A 26,343-nucleotide genomic window follows, 5' to 3' on the forward strand; every position below is an offset into this window, starting at 1 on the left:
TGATTAGATTCATTGTGGAACTGAAGTGAGGGATGAGGATGGCAGGATGAACTACGACACGACACAAGGGGGCGCTTGACATATAGAGTCAGGTACCAGGAGATAGACACGTTGTGCATTGCGTGCGGAGAGGAGGAGGAAACGGCTGAACACTTGATACTTTTCTGTAAAGGGCTTCACCCTACAGTGGAAAGCAGCGGGGCTGATTTACCCAAGGCATTGGGGTTTAGGGATAGTGAAGGGAAAGTAGATTTTAAGCGGGTAGAAGTAACCAAGCGAAGGTTATCTGACTGGTGGCTAAAAGCAAGACAGGAGTAAAATTTCACAAGACATGGCTAGGTGGCTTGAGCCACCGCCCGATTCAAAGGGTTCAGCCGTATTCATCCATTAATCCTTCGCCTATTTTACTTCCTCTCAACTTCGCCCCAAGAATGCACGTGCGTGTTTTTATGGAGCTCAATTAGAGCTCGAACGCTATTTAGGACGTTATTGGTCGAGTCCTTTGCACCTGCGAGCTTCTGTTCGATGAAGATCCACAAGAGATTACCTTTACGCAAAAAAAAAAAAATTGTTCGCCATGCCGGTAAACGTGTACGTCAAAAAGGCGAAATAATTTGCTTCTATTCACGGAACACGTTGGCGTTTCACTGAGGCCATAGTATTCCGGAATTAACGTGGAATGTGAATTAATGGAAGAAATTCAAATGAAACGAACATGCGCGAGACAGACGCATAAGCGTTCGTCTTGTTTGTCACCTCACGCGGCCCCGAACTCGAACAAAACATCGTGCCCAGGTCATTTGGTTCCCGCGCAAAACAGTTCCTACCGGACACCTTTGGTCACGCGTGATGTGCCTCACTAATAACCGCCTCGGCCGAACTAATCACCCACGCCGTCACCGCTTCCCCATACGACGTCCGGAGCTGTTGCGTATAGTACGTGCATATCCGCTCTGGGCGTCGTTAGTGACGGCAGCATCGCGCAACCATAGTTGCGCAAATCACGAGTCCCATTAAGCGAACGGATTGAGGGGCGGAAAGTGATTTCCTCTCCTGGCGTCCTTTCGTCGAACTCATCAGAGGGGTTGATGTTCTGTTGCTGCCGGTGTGCGTGAGGAGGACGCATCCATCGGTGCGAGAGTTGGGATATATATATACGCGCGCGCGGTAATACAGGACGTGCTACGTCCACCGCTATGGACGATGGTGGCGCTGGTGAAAACTCTCAAGGTTTGCTTACACCAAATAAACATAAATATCCACGAGAGCAGCAGATTGGACAGCCGTCGCCGTAGCTCAGTTGGTAGAGAACCGGACGCGATATTCGGAGGTCGTGGGTTCGGATCCCACCGGCGGCATGGTTGTTTCTCCAGCTGCTTTAAAAAGTAATTTTCTTTAAGCGATATATTATTCGAAGTAATATTATCCCACTGCTCAGCACTACACATTAAAAAATTAAACATTCCCCTATGCACCTTGGTTTCTTTGACTGTTGGCTGCCTTCATAAGTTTGTCAAACGAGCCCCCCTCATTTCCTTTACCTTGTGTGCATATATATATATATATATATATATATATATATATATATATATATATATATATATATATATATATATATATATATATATATATATATATATATATATATATATATATATATATATATATATATATATATATATTAGGAATGCTTTCACGATTCGAGCACGGACTTTCAACCAAATGTGCATGCGTTGGGTAGATAACCGCACAGTTGACGCCACGCGACATGATAAAACAGCTGTACAAACAAGATGCACCTCTGCCTGCGGAAGCTTGCGGGGTCGTCAGTTTCAACTCTAGCCGCACTTGCCATAGCAAAAACTCAAGGAACACGTACCGTGCTGTAGTAGCGCTTTGGGCTAGATGACGAAATGTAGTAAAGGGCCCAAAACAGCACTACAGGAACAAGAACAAGGCACAGGAACAAAAACACGAGACGAGTACTCGTTCCGTGTCGCTGTTGCTGTGCCCTGTCCCTGCCACGCTGTGTGCCCGTTACTGCGTACTGTGCCCATGCGAAGCAGTGTACCAGCGATGCATATGGCACAGCTATCGGCTTCTCCCCTATAATCAAGAAGTAGAGGAACGTATAAGGAGATAACGCCCTCCTTGCATTTATAATTCTGCCAGTGCCTGCTGTACCAGGCAACTTCGCGCAAGTCAATTCCCAGGGAAGCACATGGGAAGGTGATATGCGATGTTATCTTCAATACGGCGGCTTTACGTCGGAAAGAAACATGCAAGAGTGCAGGCTTCGGTCGAGCTGAGGCATCCGTCCGACTGAAATATTCGCCGTCGCGGAAAACGTTAAACCGGAACATTTTTGCACGTGACAGAATAGCAGAACTGCCGGGATTGATTAAACATTCACTCCTTCGAGGTATTCGTTAGTCTGAAAAACAGCTCATGTAAGGGACACGTACACAGCGTTCTGTCCTGCAGCAAAAAAATACATTGAACGGTGGGAAAATTTACGTTCGGAAATCTTCCCGCCAGTCGATTCAGACTGATGACGTCATCACCGAAAAAGGACGGGTTGCGACCGTTCTGAAGTAAATGACGACGTAGCGTAGCCTCCGGGCCCGCACAGAATGATTGGTGTAGACGCACACACTTTACTTGAGAAATCGGCCAGAGATGGCGACACCTGTGTTTTGTTGTTTTTATCAGCTTGTAAAAGCTGTTTTGCTGCCCCGCCGCGGTGGCTCAGTGGTTAGGGCGCTCGACTACTGATCCGGAGTTCCCGCGTTCGAACCCGACCGCGGCGGCTGCGTTTTTATGGAGGAAAAACGCTAAGGCGCCCGTGTGCTGTGCGATGTCAGTGCACGTTAAAGATCCCCAGGTGGTCGAAATTATTCCGGAGCCCTCCACTACGGCACCTCTTCTTCCTTTCTTCTTTCACTCCATCCTTTATCCCTTCCCTTACGGCGCGGTTCAGGTGTCCAACGATATATGAGACAGATACTGCGCCATTTCCTTTCTTTCAAAAACCAATTATTATTATTACTGTTCCAGCTTATAAAAGCTTTTACCCCGCCTTACTCTACCACACAGCTCAACTTCTACTCGTCCTCAGTGTCTCTTTGAAGCATAGCTGCGCATTGGTAACGAGCAAAGTGCCACAGGGAAGCCGTACGCAAAAAGACGTAGGAAAGCGCCCGTCCTCGTGCCCTTCTCGTCCATGTTTGTATTATTTTGCGCAGTACCTTTACTCAACGATGTACGACCGATTCGCCCAACAACTTGCACTCCTGAAACTCGTTCCCTGTAGCTGCGCACTCTCTTCGACTACGAACCAAAACTGCCCCGAACCAAAGTATCAGTTGCGCAACCGCGGCCGTCCTTCCGCCGCGCACGTGTTTATATCATGCTCGGCAAACACTCGGCGCCTTGGCGGCCATCACTTTCTAGACTTCCTTCGTTTACGCGAAGACGCAAGGCCGACCTCGCCTATACGGTCGCCTCTCCACAGCATATACGCCCATGAAAGAAGGTGTATAAATGCCCGTTATTTTTGTCCGCATTGGTATACGCAGGGAGCACAGGTGCGAAAGAGTCTGCAAGTCCCACCGTTATCAAGGACAAACCAATTAGAACCGCCCCTCTCACAAATGGCGCTGGCGCAGGAAGTCAGGCGTTGTCGTGCTGTGGCTAACGACTCCATGATGGCAGCGGACGAAATAGTAATACAAAAAATGCACTCGGGAGCGACTAGGCGAGAATCGGAAGGCTGCGAATACGAGCCGCTTCTCTCCTCGATGAAAAGACGGACTCAAGGAAGGAAGGAACGTCGTCACGCGTGACAACAAGACGTGCTGAGAACAAATGCTCAGACTTTAAAAAAACAAAAGTGCAGTTAGTCGGCTCGGCGCGAGGTCACCCCCGTTTCGCTATCCGAGAAGGTCGTCATTTCACTCCGGCAGAGCTTGGCAAGGCTGACATTGACGTTGACACTTAAACGTAATTTCATTTTTAACAACTGCTTGCCGACGAAAAACAGCCGCAACAAAATTCATTTTTAACCTTCACCGCATGAGATTAAAGTCAAATGAGGAAGTCCGTCAGCGCATGAGGTTAGGCTAGTTGGTTTTCCATTGCTACACTTGTTACTACTCCCGTAGCCATAAATAACAATCGGTTTATGGGGGTTTAACGTCCCAAAGCTGCTCAGGCTATGAGGACCGCCGTAGTGAACGGCTCCGGAAACTTCGACCACCTAGGGTTCTTTAACGTGCACTGACATCGCCCAGTACACGGGCCTCTGGAATTTCACCTCAGTCGAAATGCGACCGCGCAGCGCCCTGGATCGAACCCAGGTCTTTCGGGTCTGCAGCCGAGCCCCATAACCACAGGAGTCACCGCGGCGGCATGCGGTTATCTGTACCCGTTATTTGACCCAGTCTTACAGTATCAATAGATAAATAAGTACATTTTAGTCTAAAAGCTACGCTAAGAGAGCTGCGATAATCACCGCAGAGGAGCGCTCCGGGGTAACCTTTGTATAATAATAATAATAATAATAATAATAATAATAATAATAATAATAATAATAATAATAATAATAATAATAATAATAATAATAATAATAATAATAATAACTGGTCTTGGGGGAAAGGAAATGGCGCAATATCTGTCTCACATCTTGAAGGACACCTGAACCGCGCCGTAAGGGAAGGGATAAAGGAGGGAGTGAAAAAAGAAAGGAAGAAAGAGGTGCCGTAGTGGAGGGCTCCGGTATAATTTCGACCACCTGGGGATCTTTAACGTGCACTGACATCGCACAGCACACGGGCGCCTTAGCGTTTTTCCTCCATAAAAACGCAGCCGCCGCGGTCGGGTTCGAACCCGGGAACTCCGGATCAGTAGTCGAGCGCCCTAACCACTGAGCCACCGCGGCGGGTTAACCTTTGTATATAATTCACTTTTTAGCGGGGTGTTTATTACTCTTCATCGACCCGTTTTCTTAGCCCCAAAATGTTAACGCACTCTCTTTTTTTTCATTTGCTCCATTTGTTTTTTTCGCGACAGAGGTGCAAAGCGATCGCGGGGGCCTGGAATCGAACCCGCGACCTCTTCCTCAGCGGCGCACAAAACGATACCCGTATCCGCACCTCCACTTTGTTTTCTTTATTACGTCTTGTCGCATCGAAGTTACTAAATAGAACTCTTGGAATCACACTACTATTGCATCTAGCGCGACTCGTGTGCCGATTAATCGTCACGCTCTCGTAGCCTCGACTCGAAGGAAACCTGCGCACTCAAGCGAAACTTCCGGCTTTAATTCACGAGCGTCACTTCCTCTGCATAAAGCTATACGTGGGGGGCGTGGGGGTGGGCAGACACGATGGACAAAATTAATCCGTAAATATATAACCAGCCGGAGTGTGCATTTGCGCCGTAGATGACTCACTTCGATCACGGCGGACGCAACTTCCCGGCTCAAGGACGCAGGAAGGCGACCAGACAGTAGCACTAATTATTGCCACTCGAAACGGCGGCGTCAGAGCGAGTAAATGAATGGGGATGTAGTATGTAGCTCTAGCCTACGTCCCCCTTCCTGTTTTGCCTTTGACACTCTGACCTTCAGCGAATGAAAACATTGCAAATAAAAAACACAAAACAAGCAGGCGTTGCTCCTGAAAAGTGCAAATGCTTCGAGATTGGCACATTTTTTATTTGTATATAGTGCACATTGCCGACCTACCCTTATCCTCTCTATCGCTTCGCCCTTTCTTTCCCTCTCTTTGTCCTTTTATTCCCGCTATTCGCAGCTCAGGTTCTTTAGGTTTCGATGGCTGACGCCGCGGCTAGCAACATCTTTTTCTTCCATTGTTATTTGGTTAATAAAAGAGTCAATAATAATAATAATAATAGTAATAATAATAATGAGATCGAGCGCCGGCACACAGGTTCCTAATAATGAATAATAATAATTGGTTTTTGGGGAAAGGAAATGGCGCAGTATCTGTCTCATATCGTTGGACACCTGAACCGCGCCGTAAGGGAAGAGATAAAGGAGGGAGTGAAAGAAGAAAGGAAGAGAGAGGTGCCGTAGTGGAGGGCTCCGGAATAGTTTCGACCACCTGGGGATCTTTAACGTGCACTGACATCGCACAGCACACGGGCGCCTTAGCGTTTTTCCTCCATAGAATCGCAGCCGCCGCGGTCGGGTTCGAACCCGGGAACTCCGGATCAGTAGTCGGGCGCTAGCTTTGTCTATACTATTCCTGCATTGAATACAAATAAAACAGCTCTGAAAGTAGTAATTAATAATTAATAAAACTACAACTCGTTTAAACAGAGGCTGACTTAGAATTCACTCTTCGAACTTAGTTTCGAGGGCTGTCAAGGTGCCCGACTCCGGTTGCCGTTGTCCGCTAAGTGCCCGCTAGTAAAGAGTAACTGCGCATGCCCACAACAAAAAAAAAAACTCGCGGCCTCCAATCGCCTTCCGTTCGCAACAAGGAATCGCGGAGCTGCTGACTGTTCCAGGCCGTCGAACTTCACTGTACAGTCGAGGCTTTGACGAAAGCTCGTCTGGCGAGGAAAACGCATTACGTCATCTGCTTCTAGTCTGTTTGTTTTGTTTGTTCTTTTTTTCATTGGGGTGAATGTCTGCTTTCTCGTACTGCCTGCCGAGATGCGTGCAGGGTTCCGCCTACTTTTCATAGAGAACCCTCAGGACAGACCGAAGTCCCAAGATAGTGGGAAGAGTTCTCAACTACGATAAGAGCGAAAACACGCGGCCTTCCTTTCCTTCCCTTTCTGTGCATTGGCGCAAATTCTCACGGCATTATTCGACCTTCGACGGGCAAATCTTCTATTGGAAAGCGCAAGCAAACATGCAGTAGCACCGCGGCGATGGCCTAGTGGTCTGAGCATCCACCTCTCATGCGGGAGGTGCGGGGTTCGATCCCCATTGCCACCGAGTACCCATTTATAATACAGTGGGTACAAGCTCTCCCGTGGCCTGTTGTTCGGCTGCTTTGGGGTGCAATCCTTGTAATGTGGGTCTTTGACCCCACCTTGAGTAGACGAAAAAACAAAAACTTGTGCCATGGCGCTCTTTGGCCACAGATGTCCTTGCGCGATAAAGATTCATCATCACCACTACCAGACACGCAATCGCCCTACGACGTGCTATAATGTGGATAGCATTTCCAAATGTGCAGTGGATTACGTTTCCAAATATAAAGATGACATTTTCGAACGTCGAAGGCGGGAGATTGTTGCGAAGGGCACACACTGCATGTGCGGGAGTAGATATCAGCGTGCCTTCTGGCCCTGCTAGAACCTGTCCTTGGATGAAAGGAAGAAAGAATTAGGCTCTTCCGCAGGCACAAAACCAAATAAGCTTTAGGCCGCGTGAAGGCGACGGAGCCCTTTACCTGAGTTCCCATTACCGGCCAGCACAAGAGTTCGCTAGGCCCAGCACTGAGCCGTAAAGCAGTGTTCGCAACAGCTGTGTAGGCGACGTCTACTTCTAACAACAAAAAAAGTCACGCGCACAGACCGCATTACCTCACGTCGCCTGGACGGCCGGACGTAGCCCGCCGTTATTCGAGTCTTTTGTTCTTTTATCGTATTGTTGATCTTCCCCCGGGAGCATTCGCAGTGTAGTCGTATTTGAACAGCGGCCGCTTTACGATGCGGTTGCATTCGCGACCGTGGATAGTATATATTACTCCCCCCATTCGGGCAATGGGCGCCCTGTCGCTGCTCGTGTTATCAACAGGCCTACCCTTCATTTCTCCTTCCCTCCCTTCTCCTGCCATCGTCCTTTCTTCTCCAGTCAGGGCCACAGTTCGCGTGACTCTCTATTTTGTCTCCGCCTATTACGCATGCGCGCATCCAAGGGCTGGAGTTGGAGGTCTCTCTTTATTTCGGTATCGCATGCGGCCGGCCTTTTGTGCGAAACGCACGCGATGCAATTAAGCGTTCGCTTCCTCTCGCGTACGGAGCTCACCGGCTCAGGGCTGCTTTCAGCACCGGCCGCGTTACAGGCGCAATCAGCCAGCTCGACCGCCGAAGCGAGTTGTTTCCACGTTATGCGACGCCGACGTAACAAAAGTTGGGGAAGTGAAGAACGTGTATACACTGACGTTTTCAGAGGGGATTCCGACCGGGTGACTTTTGTGCGAAAACAAAGCCGTTGAGCATGTACGTACGGTCGTCCACATATACCTGTCTAGAGCGCTCGAACTCCGTGCCGTCTGCGCTGGATGGACGGATGAATACGGCTGAGCCCTTTAAATCGGGCGGTGGCTCAAGGCACCTAGCCGTGTCTTGTGAAATTTTACTCCTGTCTTGCTTTAAGCCACCAGTCGTATAACCTTAGCCTGCGCTCCACAGCGCACACAGCGACGTCTAGCGGCAACGGCTGGTTCGAGACTACGCATCTTTCAGGGTCGTCTGAGCATCAGATATGCGCTATCTTGAACCAGCCGCTGCCGCTAGACGTCGCTTTGCGCGCTGCCACGAGCGCTGGCGGCACGGAGTTCGAGCGCTCTAGACAGGTTTGCTGCCGTCGAAAGGGTTTGGACACCGCTATTCTTAAACAGCATTTCTTTTTCGATGCAAGCGAGACAACCCTTACAAAAATAGTCTATAAAGGTCTCATGGACTCTATTTCCTCCCTATAGATATTTCTTTTTTGTGTATTCATAGTCTACAGACTGCCTATAGACTAAAGTCTACTAAAAGTGTACGGCCATAAATCTATAGATTGTCTATAGCATTTGTATTGCCTATAGACTGTTCTCTATGATTTCTCTACCCTCGCCCATTAACGCAGCAAAAGATCCTCGGTCCGTGGCCACAGCAGTCGACTGCCATCAAGGCATACAAGGCACTCTTTGCCTACTTGAGAGCGACTGGATTGAGTGACAAATTGTGACAGCGTTGTGCGTGCGTGTGTTATGCCTTTTTCCCCCTCTCTCTTCCTCCTTTTAGTCCCCTAACCCCTCTTCCCCAGTGCAGGGTAGCCAACCGGAACCCCTTTCCGGTTAACATCCCTGCCTTTCCCTCCTCCTCTTTATCTATCTATCTATAGACAGAAGTCTATGGTCAGTCTATGAAACGCGAGGGCCTCGAGCGGACGCTCCTCTCTGAGTTGTCACCACCGACACCGCAGATGCACTCGCTAAGCAGGTGGAGCACGTCCGACAGACCGAGACGTCCATAAACTATGCTCGAACTGCCCCACCGCTTAGCACGCGAGCTAGCAGCTGTCCGCGAAGAACAAGGCTCGTGACCGACGTCTTTCACGGCACCTGCGGAACAACAGCGCGTCGTCAGACGCCGCAGAAGCGTATACAGCGGCCGACATGGCCAGTCAACGCGCGAAAGTCGTGATCGCCCTGAGCTAATAGCGCACTTAACCGGCACTACGACACTTGCTCCCCCTCGCCACCGTACCTCTTTGCCCTCTCCACCAGCTGGAAGCCGTTGGAAGCGGGGAAGAGAGGGAGGTTTGTCCCGTAGTTAACGGCATATAATAACCATCCTCCAGTCTCCTCCTCCAGCTCTCTCTCTCTCTCTCTCTCTCTTTCCGTTCTTTGTGCAGGAGAAAATGCATGCGGCGCATTTTATGGCCCGCCCTGCTCGCGGTGGTCGCAGGTGCTCCAGTTCCTTATCTGGGGACTGCAAGGCTAACAGCGAACAAGGCGAGGAAGCCGCTGCGCGCACAACAGGACGAAGGAAACGGTAATGGCACGGCGCATCTACTCATGTGAATGCGCTTACGCAAATATGAGGTTGCGCGAACAGGTATGCGCGAACAGGTATGCGCAAGCGTGGTCATCATATATAAGAATTGGTTTTTGTGGAAAGTAAATGGCGCAGTATCTGTCTCATATATGGTTGGACACCTGAACCGCGCCCTAAGGGAAGGGATAAAGGAGGGAGTGAAAGAAGAAAGGAAGAAAGAGGAGCCGTAGTGGAGGGCTCCGGAATAATTTCGACCACCTGGGGATCTTTAATGTGCCCTGACATCGCACAGCACATGGGCGCCTTAGCGTTTTGTGAACATAAGAACATAGTGTGAACATAGTGTGAACATAAAATTTTAAGATACAGTTCCCTGTTTCCAGCACCCCAGTCCCATAAGAGGGACTACCGCCATTTTGTGGTGCATAGAGGCTGCAAGCATATCTAATCGGCTTATCGGCGCTGGTCCAACTTGCATTGTTTAAGCAGCGCGCTGTAGCGCAAAATGGCGCCCGGTCCTGTTGATATAATCGAACACAAGTAATAAAAGCCTTAATAATTGTGAGGACGATGTGTGTTGCCCGCTTCTTTTCCGTTTCGACTGTACATCCGGACCTTGTGAAAAGTTTGGCCTCGCCGCAGGCCAGCCTGAAACCATCGCCCAAACCAAACCTTCGCATATGCAAAGAGAATTGCGCCAAACTCGCCACAAGATGGCGCGGCACGTTCAGCACGCTAGGTGGCTTGAGCCACCGCCCGATGTAAAGGGTTCAGCCGTATCCATCCATCCATCCATCCATCCATCCATCCATCCATCCATCCATCCATCCATCCATCCATCCATCCATCCATCCATCCATCCATCCATCCATCCATCCATCCATCCATCCATCCATCCATCCATCCATCCATCCATCCATCCATCCATCCATCCATCCATCCATCCATCCATCCATCCATCCATCCATCCATCCATCCATCCATCCATCCATCCATCCATCCATCCATCCATCCATCCATCCATCCATCCATCCATCCATCCATCCATCCATCCATCCATCCATCCATCCATCCATCCATCCATCCATCCATCCATCCATCCATCCATCCATCCATCCATCCATCCATCCATCCATCCATCCATCCATCCATCCATCCATCCATCCATCCATCCATCCATCCATCCATCCATCCATCCATCCATCCATCCATCCATCCATCCATCCATCCATCCATCCATCCATCCATCCATCCATCCATCCATCCATCCATCCATCCATCCATCCATCCATCCATCCATCCATCCATCCATCCATCCATCCATCCATCCATCCATCCATCCATCCATCCATCCATCCATCCATCCATCCATCCATCCATCCATCCATCCATCCATCCATCCATCCATCCATCCATCCATCCATCCATCCATCCATCCATCCATCCATCCATCCATCCATCCATCCATCCATCCATCCATCCATCCATCCATCCATCCATCCATCCATCCATCCATCCATCCATCCATCCATCCATCCATCCATCCATCCATCCATCCATCCATCCATCCATCCATCCATCCATCCATCCATCCATCCATCCATCCATCCATCCATCCATCCATCCATCCATCCATCCATCCATCCATCCATCCATCCATCCATCCATCCATCCATCCATCCATCCATCCATCCATCCATCCATCCATCCATCCATCCATCCATCCATCCATCCATCCATCCATCCATCCATCCATCCATCCATCCATCCATCCATCCATCCATCCATCCATCCATCCATCCATCCATCCATCCATCCATCCATCCATCCATCCATCCATCCATCCATCCATCCATCCATCCATCCATCCATCCATCCATCCATCCATCCATCCATCCATCCATCCATCCATCCATCCATCCATCCATCCATCCATCCATCCATCCATCCATCCATCCATCCATCCATCCATCCATCCATCCATCCATCCATCCATCCATCCATCCATCCATCCATCCATCCATCCATCCATCCATCCATCCATCCATCCATCCATCCATCCATCCATCCATCCATCCATCCATCCATCCATCCATCCATCCATCCATCCATCCATCCATCCATCCATCCATCCATCCATCCATCCATCCATCCATCCATCCATCCATCCATCCATCCATCCATCCATCCATCCATCCATCCATCCATCCATCCATCCATCCATCCATCCATCCATCCATCCATCCATCCATCCATCCATCCATCCATCCATCCATCCATCCATCCATCCATCCATCCATCCATCCATCCATCCATCCATCCATCCATCCATCCATCCATCCATCCATCCATCCATCCATCCATCCATCCATCCATCCATCCATCCATCCATCCATCCATCCATCCATCCATCCATCCATCCATCCATCCATCCATCCATCCATCCATCCATCCATCCATCCATCCATCCATCCATCCATCCATCCATCCATCCATCCATCCATCCATCCATCCATCCATCCATCCATCCATCCATCCATCCATCCATCCATCCATCCATCCATCCATCCATCCATCCATCCATCCATCCATCCATCCATCCATCCATCCATCCATCCATCCATCCATCCATCCATCCATCCATCCATCCATCCATCCATCCATCCATCCATCCATCCATCCATCCATCCATCCATCCATCCATCCATCCATCCATCCATCCATCCATCCATCCATCCATCCATCCATCCATCCATCCATCCATCCATCCATCCATCCATCCATCCATCCATCCATCCATCCATCCATCCATCCATCCATCCATCCATCCATCCATCCATCCATCCATCCATCCATCCATCCATCCATCCATCCATCCATCCATCCATCCATCCATCCATCCATCCATCCATCCATCCATCCATCCATCCATCCATCCATCCATCCATCCATCCATCCATCCATCCATCCATCCATCCATCCATCCATCCATCCATCCATCCATCCATCCATCCATCCATCCATCCATCCATCCATCCATCCATCCATCCATCCATCCATCCATCCATCCATCCATCCATCCATCCATCCATCCATCCATCCATCCATCCATCCATCCATCCATCCATCCATCCATCCATCCATCCATCCATCCATCCATCCATCCATCCATCCATCCATCCATCCATCCATCCATCCATCCATCCATCCATCCATCCATCCATCCATCCATCCATCCATCCATCCATCCATCCATCCATCCATCCATCCATCCATCCATCCATCCATCCATCCATCCATCCATCCATCCATCCATCCATCCATCCATCCATCCATCCATCCATCCATCCATCCATCCATCCATCCATCCATCCATCCATCCATCCATCCATCCATCCATCCATCCATCCATCCATCCATCCATCCATCCATCCATCCATCCATCCATCCATGCATCCATCCATCCATCCGTCCGTCCGTCCGTCCGTCCGTCCGTCCGTCCGTCCGTCCGTCCGTCCGTCCGTCCGTCCATCCATCCATCCATCCATCCATCCATCCATCCAAAGTATAGAGGGATCTTAGGTAAGTATGGTGGCAGAGGCCGGCAACCCAATGTCAAAGATGAGTGATTCAGACAGCGAGATCGCTTACCGGTCGACCCACTGCGGAGTTTATTACGCGGTTATGAGATAATTTTTTCACCCAGTCGCGAGTTGTTTCTGCTAAAGTTCGGCTTCATGTTCGGCTTCAGGTTCACCACGGTTTCCGACGATGTTCGCCTCAATTTGCCTGGAATGGGATCTAAATTTTTTTCGTGTTTAAAAAGAAACAAACAGATAGGATCGTAGGCATGCACGTCTTACAGCTGAAATAAACATGAGTGAATTCACTATCAACGCGCGCCCGCATCGGACAGAGCCCTATGTCTAAAGACGCCGCACTAGGCTATCTAATGTAGCTCCCCTTCCCCTAAACCAGAGGCCACGGAAGTCGCACCGCCCCAGCGAACACAAGGCAACGATAAGATCTGACGCGTGTGTCAACTTCCGGCGCCGTGCCCTACTATATATACATGCGGCACATTGTTTCTTGTTTTGACCCAAATGCATATCACACACCCGGCGCCGAAAGTTGTGCAGGCCACGCGGATCGCCAAAACAGAAGAGAAATAAAACTTCCCACGAGCCACAAAACAAAGGACTCAAATAAGTGTTTAAGTTCCAGAGCACGTGTTCTTTTTCTGACGTCATGGATTTCTGTCAGCACCTTTTCACGTCATAACTTCTTGGCGCATTCATGCTACCACTGGGCTGTGGGTAGCAGCTGATCCCGAGGTAGCGGGGTCGAAAGCCGTGCTATGTGCGATGTCAGTGCAGTACGTAGAAAAACCACAAGCGGTCTCCGTTATCCCCTATGGCTCTCCACTACACGTCGTCACTGCATACCACAGCAGCTCACGAGGCATGTGCGCTAAAAGCGAAAACGTTACAGCGCTGTTAGTGAACTTCATGTCAGTCAGTGCTCATAGTGATGCGTGTGATTGTAGTCAAGCCTTCCGTAGCAGGCGATCTACGGGCCTTACCAGGGTCTGACCATAAAGTAAGTGAGAAAGCATACACAAATTTTCACTCGTTGTTGTTTTTTTCCTCACTAAAAGCTTTAAATCAGCCTCTAATGGTGTGCTGCAACTGTATTTCAGGGGCCAAGGGTTCCTCAAACCTTCACAGAAAGTGTTCATCACCCTTTGCACTTTTTTGAATGGAAGGAAGAATATCTGTGATTCTCGCCGCCACAGTGGCTCAGTGGATATGGCGCTCGGCTGCTGACCCGAAAGACGCAGGTTTGATCCCGGCCGCGGCGGTCGAATTTCGATGGAGGCAAAATGCTAGAGGCCCGTGTTCTGTGCGATGTCAGTGCACGTTAAAGAACACCAGGTGGTTTAAGTTTCCGGAGCCCTTCACTACGGCGTCGCTCATAGCCTGAGTCGCTTTGGGACGTTAAACTCCATAACTCCATAAGCCACTACCTTTGATCCTATTTGAAATCGAGTCGACTGCAGTAGGATACAACTTAAAAGCGGCAAACGCCCCTGCCGTGGTCCCTGTCAAGGCGACAACTTCGTCGGCTTTTTGATCGCGCTCACAGCATCACATTTACTTATTTATTTAGTTATTTAGTTATTTATTTATTTGATTTGGCTGGTTGATTAATTGATTGATTGATTGATTGATTGATTGATTCCCTGCAGCCAATGGCGTCGACTGATTTCCATACGATCGCGGCTGGTTCGCGGTTAACCCCCCTTCGCCTTCTTGAGTTGCGCTCGCGTTTCATCGTTGGGACGCTCATTGCACGTGCAGTTAATTCCAAGATGCGCACTTAGCCGCGGAAAATTTGTAATTTTTCGAGCCGCCCGTCTACTGTGAACTTTCGAAGCCGGGCGTATTCGCTCTTCAAAAGAACGGAACGAGACAAGCCGAGCGCACTGCCTTACAGTTGCCGTCGGCGCCGCGTGATGTAATGCCTTGACTGCAAACATTCACTTCACATCGCCTTGCAAATGAAAGCTTCGAGAGTGAATTCGTCCCACAAGAATGTTTCGTTTGCGTCTCACAAAGTATTTCTGCGAAACATGTTTACCTAGTTTGTTCGCGAGAACACTTGTGCGCTTGTCCGGTGTGCTTGCTGTGTGTATAGTTTCGGTCGATCAAATAATCGCGCGTCTTTTGACAAAGAATTTGCCTTTTCCTCTCGCGACTTCATTGCCGCAAGCAAAACGATAACTACTTCCCCATTCTTACCTGTCCAAACTTGTAACTATGCTTATTAAATTCATTGATCACTCTGCAGCTTTGCTTCCTGATAGAGATCATAAAACCGTCTCCCGACCACCGTCCGAGGGACAGTTTGTGAAGTATTTTTTTTTCTTTTGGCGAGACACATACGCCCGAAAGTTTTAAATACTGCCGCCAAAAGCAAGGAAAAATGACGTGGGCGTCTAACAAAATCAAGAGCAGGTCGAAAAACTACGGTTAGTTCAGAATTGTTTTTTTCTTTTGATTTTGGCGGCGCGGCTACTGTAGCCATGTGTGTGACCTGATTACGGCAGCTTTGATCACTTTATTGCATGCCGACCTGGTGTGCCGTGAATCGAAAAAAAAAGGGGGGGGGGGAGGGGGGGGGGGGTGTTTCACTCGATCAGCGAACAAAGCTCTGCACGGTAGCTTTGATCACTTTATTGCATGCCGACCTGGTGTACCGTGAATCGAAAAAAGGCTGGGGGGGGGGGGATGGGTGGGGGGTGTCTCACTCGATCAGCGAGCAAAGCTCTGCACGGTGATACGCCGGTGAGCAGCTTGCAAAAGCGACAGGTGCACGGCTTCCGCGAAGCGCAGCCTTCGTTCGATAACGCGGTTCGAGTAAGCGCCTCTAAAAGCGCGGATTGCTCAGCCCTGCTGCATTCCGCGCATGCGCGGAAAGGCGGAGACTGCTCACGGCACGCGAGTGCCACAACTGTTCCGGAAGTTCACGTAGCCGTGTCTGTCCGTAAAATGTGTGTACCGTTGATGTCGCTTATATTTTTACTTTCCCCAATTCCCTTGACACCTGTTTTTTATTATTTCCGCATAGCAGCCTTATTTAATAAAGCCGTTTAGTCAACAGCAGGCACATTCGATTTCGAGAACCGTTTGTGTGATGGCACCTATCGATCTGGCCGTGGACACGCGACACGCAAGGTTGAGGTTGAGGTGTTGAATGCTACAGGTGGGGTTAGCCTTGCTTTATCTGCCGGCAATTGCTCCACCGCAGCGTCCCTTTTATATTAACAATGTCGCATCTACCCCGCTATGCGCACAGTCTCTTATAATAGCACACATTCTCTCCCGCAGTCACCATCTATGCACACAATCAATCCACATAGTCTACATCACAGTTCACTCCAGAAGTCACCATCTATGCACATATTCAGTCACAGTAGAACATAGGCCATTGTAGTGCCACAATCCATGCACACATTCACTCACAGTATAACGTAGTCCACTCCGGAAGACACCATCTACGCACACATTCAATCACAGTAGGCCATAGTCCGTTCCTGCTGTCACCATTTAGAAACAAGATCCGTGTCCTGCAGAAATGTTAAAAGAAGGCGTGCAGCCTCCCTTCTGCATGCCTGGTTTCCTCTCGGGTAAACAATGTCCTGAACTGTGCTGTGACGGGTTCCTGTCTTCTTGAAGGAAGCGAACATATCGAACATTATATTATGTACTGCCCAGAGTACAACGCGGAAAGGCATGTGATGTTCGGGACACGCAAAGCACGGCCTTCTTATTAGAATTGCAATGAGCTCGTGAAGCCATTGCAGAGTGATCGAAATTAAAACTAGTTAGTCCTACGTAATCACATTGTTCACAGAACGAGGTGATGATGCAGGCGCCTCAGGGCCCAGAAGAATACGTGGTAATGCAATAGCTGTCGTCTGACTAACACGCATTACGCCGACTTCTACGGGTGCTGCTAATGCCATGACCGCCTTTAAGAGGAAAAGGACAGTTATTCATCACCGTTCCATTTGCATTGCACGTGCTTACCCTCTCGTTATGTGAAAACCATGACGTCACCGTGCAGTCGCGCTTTTTAGCAGAAATGTATTGCACACGCCTGCTCTAGAGGTGCAGAGCTAATGGCTATAACTGTACAGATAGTGAATGGCGGACCCAGCTCAAATTTTATCACTTACTAAGACTAAGATTATTTTTCTTGTAACTTTGTGAAATGACTATACTAGCGTTCAGCGAGAGACTCTGTGAGATTTCTCTTCACACCGTGAATTCTCTGCACAGGGCCTGATGGAAGTGAACGACTTGCTGGATCGTAATGACAGATCTGATAACGATAGTGATAATCCGTTGATATTCACGTCAAGCAGCAGTGAGGATGGCTGCCGATTAATTTCGCTCATCTAAAGTTCTTTAGCTTGCATCCAAATCTTAGTACAAGTGTGCGTTTGTATTGCGTGTCAGTCCAATGCGTCCGGGAATCGAACCCGCCACCTCGTGCACAACAGCAGGGCCGCCATAGACACCGCAGCAGGTATGATGCCAGAGCTAATGCGGCTACGTTATCCGCATGTAAATTGACAGCAACTAAATGATTCCCCATTTTACTAATGCCAGGCCGAAGTTGAAGCCCGCAAAAGCCTAAAATTTGAAGAAAAAAAAATAAACCCAGATTTAGCGGTTGCCTGGTACGGTACGGTACGGCCTTCGAATCGCATATTGAGACGACTTCATACGAAACCAGAGCACCAAATTTGAAAGTGTACGCGAAAATTGCGACAGCTTAAACAGGAACGCGATCATCATGTCGTTAGAATGCATGGTTTTTATTTATTTATTTTTGGCGAGGACTGCCATAATGCAAAGGCCGAAAAATAGGAAGCGGGAAAAAAGCTGGTCAGTTCAGAGGTGACCGATTTGTCCTTGCCGTGCAATTTATGCCACTTTTATACATTTTAGCCCGTATAGTAATACGGGGGCGTCTGGTAAGACACACGTCGGAAATATTTCGCTCAGAATGAAACGTGATACAGCTATTCACGCTCCGACCAGACTGCACAGACTCTACTGCTAGTTTAGATCTCGAGTGCAGGTAGGTTTACGAAGCACATGCACCACAGATACCTAGAAGCAATATATGTGGTTCAAATTCCTGGCGTATAATGGGCACAATCTTGTCGCATGCGGTCTCTTCTTAGTATTTCTGGGTGGAAAGTTCGAATTTATATTCGACTGAAAAACGCTTCACTGCCACGTCGTATTGCACCAGCGGCCGAATAGACATCACGACAGTTTCACATATAAATGTCCAACATTATTAGACAAAAATTTTCGAATATTGGAAAAATGTAAGGTACTGGTATAGAAATATTGAAGGTAATGGTCCATTCTTCCGATATGTAGCAAACTTTCTTTAGTGTTTCCATCGACCGCATCGAGCAGTTAAGACTGCCATAGAAAACCAATGCGGAACGCTTTTGACGTTAGCAAAACGTTAATAGCGAAAAAATTCAAGCCTGCCGATGGCAGATCTGTGGATATATTGATTGTTATAGTGGAACCTTACAATATAAGAAAAAATCACGCTCATAAACTCTTTCCCGTTCAAAAATGCTTTTGCCCAGAATTGTTGGGTATGGGGGAGAAATGAGCTTACCGAAACACCTTCTCGTCTCTTCTTAAAAGTAGGTTCCTCAGCTCTGCTCGCAAAGCCACGCCGCTAGACCACGACGGCAGGGTTTATTCCTAGCAGTTCGGCTTCACCTCACCACACCTCACACGTGCGAGACCGCTCCGGCTTGCGGCCCAACACCAAATAAAAACCACCACCGCCGCCGGCGAGAAGACAAACCGTGACACACAACACAAATCACTTCGCACTCAGCTTCTGACGTCGCAGCAATTCGTACAACTCGGTCGAACAAAAACAGAACAGCAGCGGAACGCGAACATTCCGAACACACGAAGCAGCAGCTGCTTTCATGCGCAACTGCTGCACACTCTGACACTCACTGCTCGGTGCAAACGAGAAACCACGGGAACCGAGCACGTGACGATGTGCAGGCGAGCCTAGGGCCTTCGGAGCATCGCTCGACACGCGGAGGACGATGTCCGGGAGGGATACGGAGAGAAGGAGTGCGATGTATGACGTAAGCACTCGGCGTCCACAGCTGGAGATTCAAATCCGGCTAGGTGGGCGGGGCATATCACGTGTGAGCAGTCACAGGTCGGCCGTTGGCGTTCGGGGCTATCTGGCGAGCGTCTACAGCTGAAGTGAAGTCGATGCTTGTGCAGTCACTGGAGTGGAATTCGTGGTTGAGACGCAAGTGGGCAATGCCGGAACCAAATGCAACGAGGGATCCTGACCAGACTAGAGCCGGCTCGGAACAACTGCCGTGCTCGTCTCCCGCAAGCGGCCAAGACCCACAGGGTGGGGGGTAGTAGGGGGAATGCCTCGGCGCGGTTTAAAATTAGCCGCCTCCGCCGCCGCCACCAGAGGGCGACCGACGCGAAACAAGGATAAACAAGTAGAGAGCGAATGCGCCCGCGGTGTGACCGACGAGCTCTGCTTTCTTCGAGCAGTGCTGCTGGCGAGGTCGCGAGGGAGTGGCGCTGAAAGAGATGCGGAGAGCTTTGCCTACCGCTTTCCGCGTATCGGGAGAGGAGGGCACAAAAGCAAGGGAGAAGCCAAGCCGCGCCCGGAGAGTATGCAAGCCCCCTCCCCTCCGCCTCGAGCAACGAGAGTACCAACGCGACCAAGACGCCGAACTAGCGTGGGCATGCAAAAGAAAATCTTCGGCGGGGGCGAACGGAGCCTCCCATTTGAGCGTAGTCACCAGCCGCGAGTCGCCGACGGACAACGAGTGAGTGGGATGTGGAGAGGGCGAGCGCACTCTTTACCCAGAAGCAGCAGAGGCCTCGCTCTTTCTCGTCGGGGGGCGAGTTCTGCTTTCAACCGCCGCCGCCGAAGGACAGGGATGCCCTCCTGTTGAGAGGGCGTTAAGTGGAGGAGAGTGACGTCAGCAGCCCCTTTCTCGATAGAGAAGAGAGGGCCGAGAAGGGGGAGGGCGCTATCGGTGCCTCGTTTGGGCCAAGTTGACGACGTGTGTACTGGCTGCCGGCGAAAGGGTGTGGTACTCTAAACAACGCCAGAAGCCGCGTTGAAATTAGGATGAAAAAGGGGCAGGACGCGGGGAGGCATACGGAGGCTGTTGTGAACTGAAATGCCTGCTATGATACAAGGATCAGTTACTTAGAACAAAGGTGAGACCCGGGGATGGGGGAGGGTAGAAGTTGGGGATTCCCTGGCCTCATGTGATGATGACGCACGAATGTTTTTTTTTTTTTGTTGGGTTGCACACGGATCGTGTTTGGTCGGCGCCCGGCGGGCATTTCCGGCTGCAATCGGTCAGCCAGAGGTCAACGGTGCTTGCGCAAGATTGCGAGTACGGGGGAAAGAAGAAAGCGAAAACGAAGAAATGTCTGAAAACGCCGCTCGTTGCGAAGCCAACTTGCCAAAGGCAGCGACAACATCTGCGAGCAGCAGCGGGGTTGGCCACGCGCTTCTAGAACTTCTCCTGTTCGGATAGTGGCTTCGAAAATTCCTTTATTGTTCCCCAAGAAATGAAAAACAGATCCCTAGGTGACGAACCCGACCGCGGCGGCTGCGTTTTTATGGAGGAAAAACGCTAAGGCGCCCGTGTGCTGTGCGATGTCAGTGCACGTTAAAGATCCCCAGGTGGTCGAAATTATTCCGGAGTCCTCCACTACGGCACCTCCAATTCTTCCTTTCTTCTTTCACTCCCTCCTTTATCCCTTCCCTTACGGCGCGGTTCAGGTGTCCAACGATATATGAGACAGATACTGCGCCATTTCCTTTCCCCTCCAAAACCTATTATTATTATTATTATTATTATTATTATTATTATTATTATTATTATTATTATTATTATTTCACTCCCTCCTTTATTCCTTCCCTTACGGCGCGGTTCAGGTGTCCAACGATATATGAGACAGATACTGCGCCATTTTCTTCCCCAAAAACCAATTATTATTATTAGGTGACTGTCAGTGGATATATAATCACCCAATGAGAATACAGTGAGTTTACACGAAAAACGCAGGGTCGGTAAAGACTTTGTGCGAGCGAGCTGGAGTTCATGTCACGCGTTGTTCTTGCGAGCGGCTTTGTTGCGACATAAAGAACATGCAGGAGAGTACGCACCAGCTACGTCGCCGCGACCATGACGCGTGACACCAGTCACACATTATTCTGCGACACCTGCCTAACAAGGCGCTTGAGCACGTTATTGGCCGAGTCGGTCGTTCATTATCGCAAGCAGAAACTGCGCAGCACGCACAAAGACAAGAAGGGTACACAACGAGCATTATTCACGCCCTTGTACGTGTTGCGCAGTTAGCTTTGCGATAACGAAGGCCAGCATCTAGCATGTGCCGATACTGTGGTGTACACGGAGATGTCATCAATTCTAATCTGTCCCCCAAGAGACCCGCGAATGAATTTAGAGCAGCCACAGACTGGTTCTGTTTATAACTAGCTAATAACACAGGGAAAAGGAAGCCGGCGGCCTTACGGAAAACACTCTGAGGAAAGTCGTCCTGGGAGCGGTCACGCGAGGTATGAAATTGACGTCGCGGACTGACTCGCGCTTGTTTTTTCGCGTCATTAAAGAAAATTACGCAACAACCTCCGCCGCTTAGCCCAGCTAGCTCCTTCTTCCTCAATCGCATCCTTGGAAGTGAGTAGAGAGCAAGCGCGACCTTCAAGCATGGCTTGGCGGGAGAGTTGGCGCTATAGTTGCCCGACACTTCTAAAAACAGCAGGAGGGGCGAATCAATTAAATATAACAACACAATGAGGCACAAAGCCTAATATTTATGCGGTAGTTATATTGCTCCGCTTAAACGCTCGTTTCTGTAACCTTTACTAGAATTACAGTCATGAGCTCTTGTCATTTGGCCGGCTAAGGTTAGGCGCCATAAGTGAGTGCTGGCCGCATATACAAATCGTAGCACGTTTTTATTTCCAGGGATACCGGCAGCGTCTGCCAACGGCACTTGGAGGTTTTCAGGCTCACTCCAACCCAATTTTTTCTCAAAATAGAAAGGAAAACAACCAAGACAAACATGTTTCGTCCTTACTAGCTCAATATTGACATGTTAAACTTGTTCTTCCACTCGTTCACGACCGAGTCGCGTGATCTTTTCCAAGTTTTGCCTCGATGCCACGTGCAAGACGAGGTGTTTCCTCTAAGCAGACGGTCCGTACGGAGCTTCCAGCAGACGACGCTCGCTCACAGCAGCAGACAATCTATATACTCCGATCTGCGGAGGCGCTGACGCCCCATTTTCAAACAAGCATCTTCCCGCCCTTCTTTGCAGAGAAGCCCACGATAAGACAAACCGCAGGCTTGAGCACGATCCACGCACGCCAAGAACAGATTGAGGGGCTATGCGGCTACCACGCTTGAGGAGCCACAAAGTAAAAAAAAACGAAGAAAAAAATGCAAAGCAGGGATGCCTTCTGCGAGCGAGATAGCGGTGCCGTAAAAGGAAGCCGTCTGGAAGATAGTACGCGTCTACGCAACGGCGTACTTAAGCTTCTGTCCTCGGTTCGCCGGCCACGGTGCTCGAGTGGGAAAAAAGAGCTTGCGGCTGTCCTTGTCGAGGCATTCGCTGCGCAGCACATATTTGACCGCGAACTTCGATTGTCGTAGCCACGGTGGTTTATTGTTTGCTTAGTCTCTAATAACCTCTGAATGTCCTGAGTATCTGCAGCATACACACTCCAGATAAATGTTGATAGGGTGGGCGCAGCTGGCAAAGGACAGGGTTAATTGGAGATGACTTTGCCCTGCAGTGGGTGTAGTAAGGATGATGATGATGATGATGAATTTTCGTTACCGCGCTAGAGAAAGAATACTAAATCTTCGCAATCACACACACCTTTTTTTTTTCTTAATGCAAACTGAAAGTATCCACTGTCAACGCTCCAGAATGCTGTAGGATCACTCATTGCGAAATCCAGAATTCCCGGATAAACTGAGGTTTCCGCAGACGGTTTGGTATATATCGGCACAGCTGGGCTGACTTTGAGCTTTTCTATTAATTTATTACTTTTGATTTTGCTACATCTGCTGCTGCATTGTTTTAGAATAAGATAAATTAATCAGCTGATTTCAATTCGCCTGCATTAATATATTTCATCCTCCATAAATGTAGCCGTTTTGCACATTTCTGCGACATGGGAGCCAGTAACGACGAAATGTTGGGATTTCGCAACTTTCATCATCCCACGTTTTCGTTCCTTGACTGTTGCAGTGCATTGCGCGAAAAACGAGAAAGCAGGTTGTGCATTGCATAGCAAATCAATAAAAGCAACATGCGCACAAACTTTACCCAAAAATTTCATCGGACAGACGCACGCAGAGAAGGCGAGCAGGACGCAGACGTGCATTCTTTCATCTTACTGCTCCCGGCCGCCTTTCAATCCTTTTGTTATCCAAACCGAAACAAAGATGTAAAAAAATTCCCAAATTTCTTCCACGTAAAGCCCTCGTCTCTCATTCAACTACTCATATATTTCGCAGAAATCAATTTGCTGTTGTTCTATTTTTCACGATGCGGTCACACATGCATTCATGATCCGCTTAAGCACTCACTCACTTAATATAAAGCCAGTCTTCTGCTGTAAGTTATGCGTGAGCGTGAGCGTCTCGCCGGCGGCTTAGTGCATGAGCAGCGCTACAATGTTGGTCTCCCCCGTGTCTTCATCAAGGGCACACACCTCCGGCCAATGGTCATACCCGTATGGACAGAGCGCCACTGTTCGAGAACAATGGAAGCCTTGACCTTCAGCTATGCATTCCATACGGCGACAGCGGCATGTACAGTCTTGTTCAAAAGCCTTAAGGCCACAGCGTTCAGCTGAAGCTCAATGAATGTTCCTGGAATTCTCCGTGTAGAGGATCATTCAAAACACAAGTCAGGCAGGAAGCTTCTCTACCGCAAGAAGAAACCTTCTGCTAGCATTTCAAGGTCATTCGGTCTTTGATAGTGCCGTAATGGCTCTGTTATGAGGCTGAAGAGAAAAACCTTTGGCCTTAAGACTTTTGACCAAGACTGTACATTTTCCAGAAAAATAATTGCTGGTGGTTTAGCTCTGGTTAAGCCTGGTCGAAAGCGAAAAGCTGCATCTCCCTGGCTACGTTTGTGGTCGAGCGACTGGCGGTCTCCACGGCAGGCGACGCATCCAACACAGTGTTAGACTGAACGCATCAAAGAGCACCGGTGTTTTATGCAGAACCCACTTTCATGAGCTGCGCATGCGATGCCGGTAGACGCTGTCCCGCTTGACCGAAGGTCAATGTCAAGGTCAAAGTCTATCTCAAGTTGGTGTAAAAGCCGCTGGTGGCGCTGCTGTAGCTGACGTCATGTTTCGAACCTGACTACCACCAGTTATGCTCATAGTTTGACCTCTAGCTGCATTCAAGGTCAAACTTGCGGCCCCGCTGACGGCTCGAAAAGCTGGCGTAGTGAAGCTTTTCGCTTCAAAAGGAGACATTGACGGCAGCGCTTCTTCGCGGGATAGTTAGTTGTACGGTATACTGTTAGCAACGAATGTCGCGCACTCTTCCCTCGTAATTGGCGGCATTTCACGCAAATCGTTCGCACGACTGCGCGGAAATAGTTTCTCTTACTCAAATCCGTACGCCGCAAACTTCTGCAGTCCATCGTACAGGGCGATCCACTCTTACGGTGAACACGGGAGTGGGAGCCGCGCTCTTAATTTGGAGAGCCAATGCGTTCGGCACGGCCGCGCATCGAAGAGAAGTGGCGCATGCGCAGAAGGAGCTGAAGGTGCACGGTGCTCCGCGTGGTCTGCCGCCAGAACGAACGCATTGGCGCTCCGGAGAGCGCGGCCGCACACTCCCGTGTTCACCGCGAGAGTGCATCACTCTGTACAGTCTCACGGAATTTCAGGGTCACCTTCAAATGACGTTTTTCGGCGTTTCTAATCGTTTCCAAAACACGACCTCCTGACCTTCTGCCTCCTCCTGAGACCCACCCCCAATCATAGTTGCACATGCCGCGGTAGCCGCCGTAGTATGACTGGTGCGAAGTGTAAAAATTTTTCAGTGCACGTTATCGCCCCAGAAATGGTTGAAAATAATCTAGAACCCTTCAATCCGAAACTCCTGTAGTCCTACAGTGCCACACCCTCCACGGTGGCTCGGTGACGTACAGTCTTGGTCAAAAGTCTTAAGGCCACAGCGTTCAGCTGCAGTGAAATGAATGTTCCTAGAATGCTCCGCGTAGCGGATCATTGAAAGCACAAGCCAGGCAGGAAGCTTCTCTACCGCAAGAAAAACCTTCTGATAGCATTTCAAGGTCATTCGGTCTTCGATAGTGCCGTAATGGCTCTGTTATGCGGCTGAACCGAAAAGTCGTTGGCCTTAAGACTTCTGGCCAAGACTGTATCTCGTTGTTCGGCTTATCAGCCTAAGTTCGCGGGACCGATTCTCGGCAATGGCGGACGCGTACTCATAAGGCTAACTCCAAAAGACACCTGTGTAGTGTGCGATGTCAGTGTGCACGTTAAGAACTCAAGGTCGTCTCCATGCCTTTGCCCTGCAGTGGGCGTAATCACGCTGATAATGATGATCAGGATGATGATATACTATGGCGTCCTTGGGGTATTATCACGTGACGTCACGGGCGCAGTTTTGTTGTCCACCGTGTAACTCCATCAGTGCGGGCCGGAACAGGAGGCGATAATCCCATTGGACACGCCCGCGGCTTTTCGCGTTGCTCCACGGACAACAAAATGGCGGCCGTTGTTCCGTCAGTGAATACTCCTCATAGCCCACGTGCAAAGCCGCCGGGATGCTAAACCATCACACCGCACCATATAGACCTATACAATATGCCATACCGCACCAAAACTTTGCTTTAGCACGTGAAACCCCATAAACGACTTAAGGGGCGCTCACATTAGCGGGAAAACGCGCAA

General features: G+C 49.5%; 1 protein-coding gene across 2 annotated transcripts in view; it reads right to left on the reverse strand.

Annotated features, from left to right (window-relative positions):
• LOC144107614 (galactose-3-O-sulfotransferase 2-like) overlaps positions 1 to 26,343 on the reverse strand; it is a 96,512-nt gene that overhangs the window by 23,719 nt on the left and 46,450 nt on the right. Inside the window, exon 1 of one of the 2 annotated variants that reach the window (XM_077640717.1) lies at positions 18,967 to 19,918. The exons of the other annotated variant lie outside the window; for it this stretch is intronic. The gene's annotated coding sequence lies outside the window, so the exon portion shown is untranslated. Of the gene's footprint in view, positions 1 to 18,966; positions 19,919 to 26,343 lie in introns of those variants that run through there. 2 annotated transcript variants of the gene reach the window in all.

This window comes from Amblyomma americanum, chromosome 10 (genome assembly GCF_052857255.1).
Source record: "Amblyomma americanum isolate KBUSLIRL-KWMA chromosome 10, ASM5285725v1, whole genome shotgun sequence".
In the NCBI taxonomy this organism is placed as follows: domain Eukaryota; kingdom Metazoa; phylum Arthropoda; class Arachnida; order Ixodida; family Ixodidae; genus Amblyomma; species Amblyomma americanum.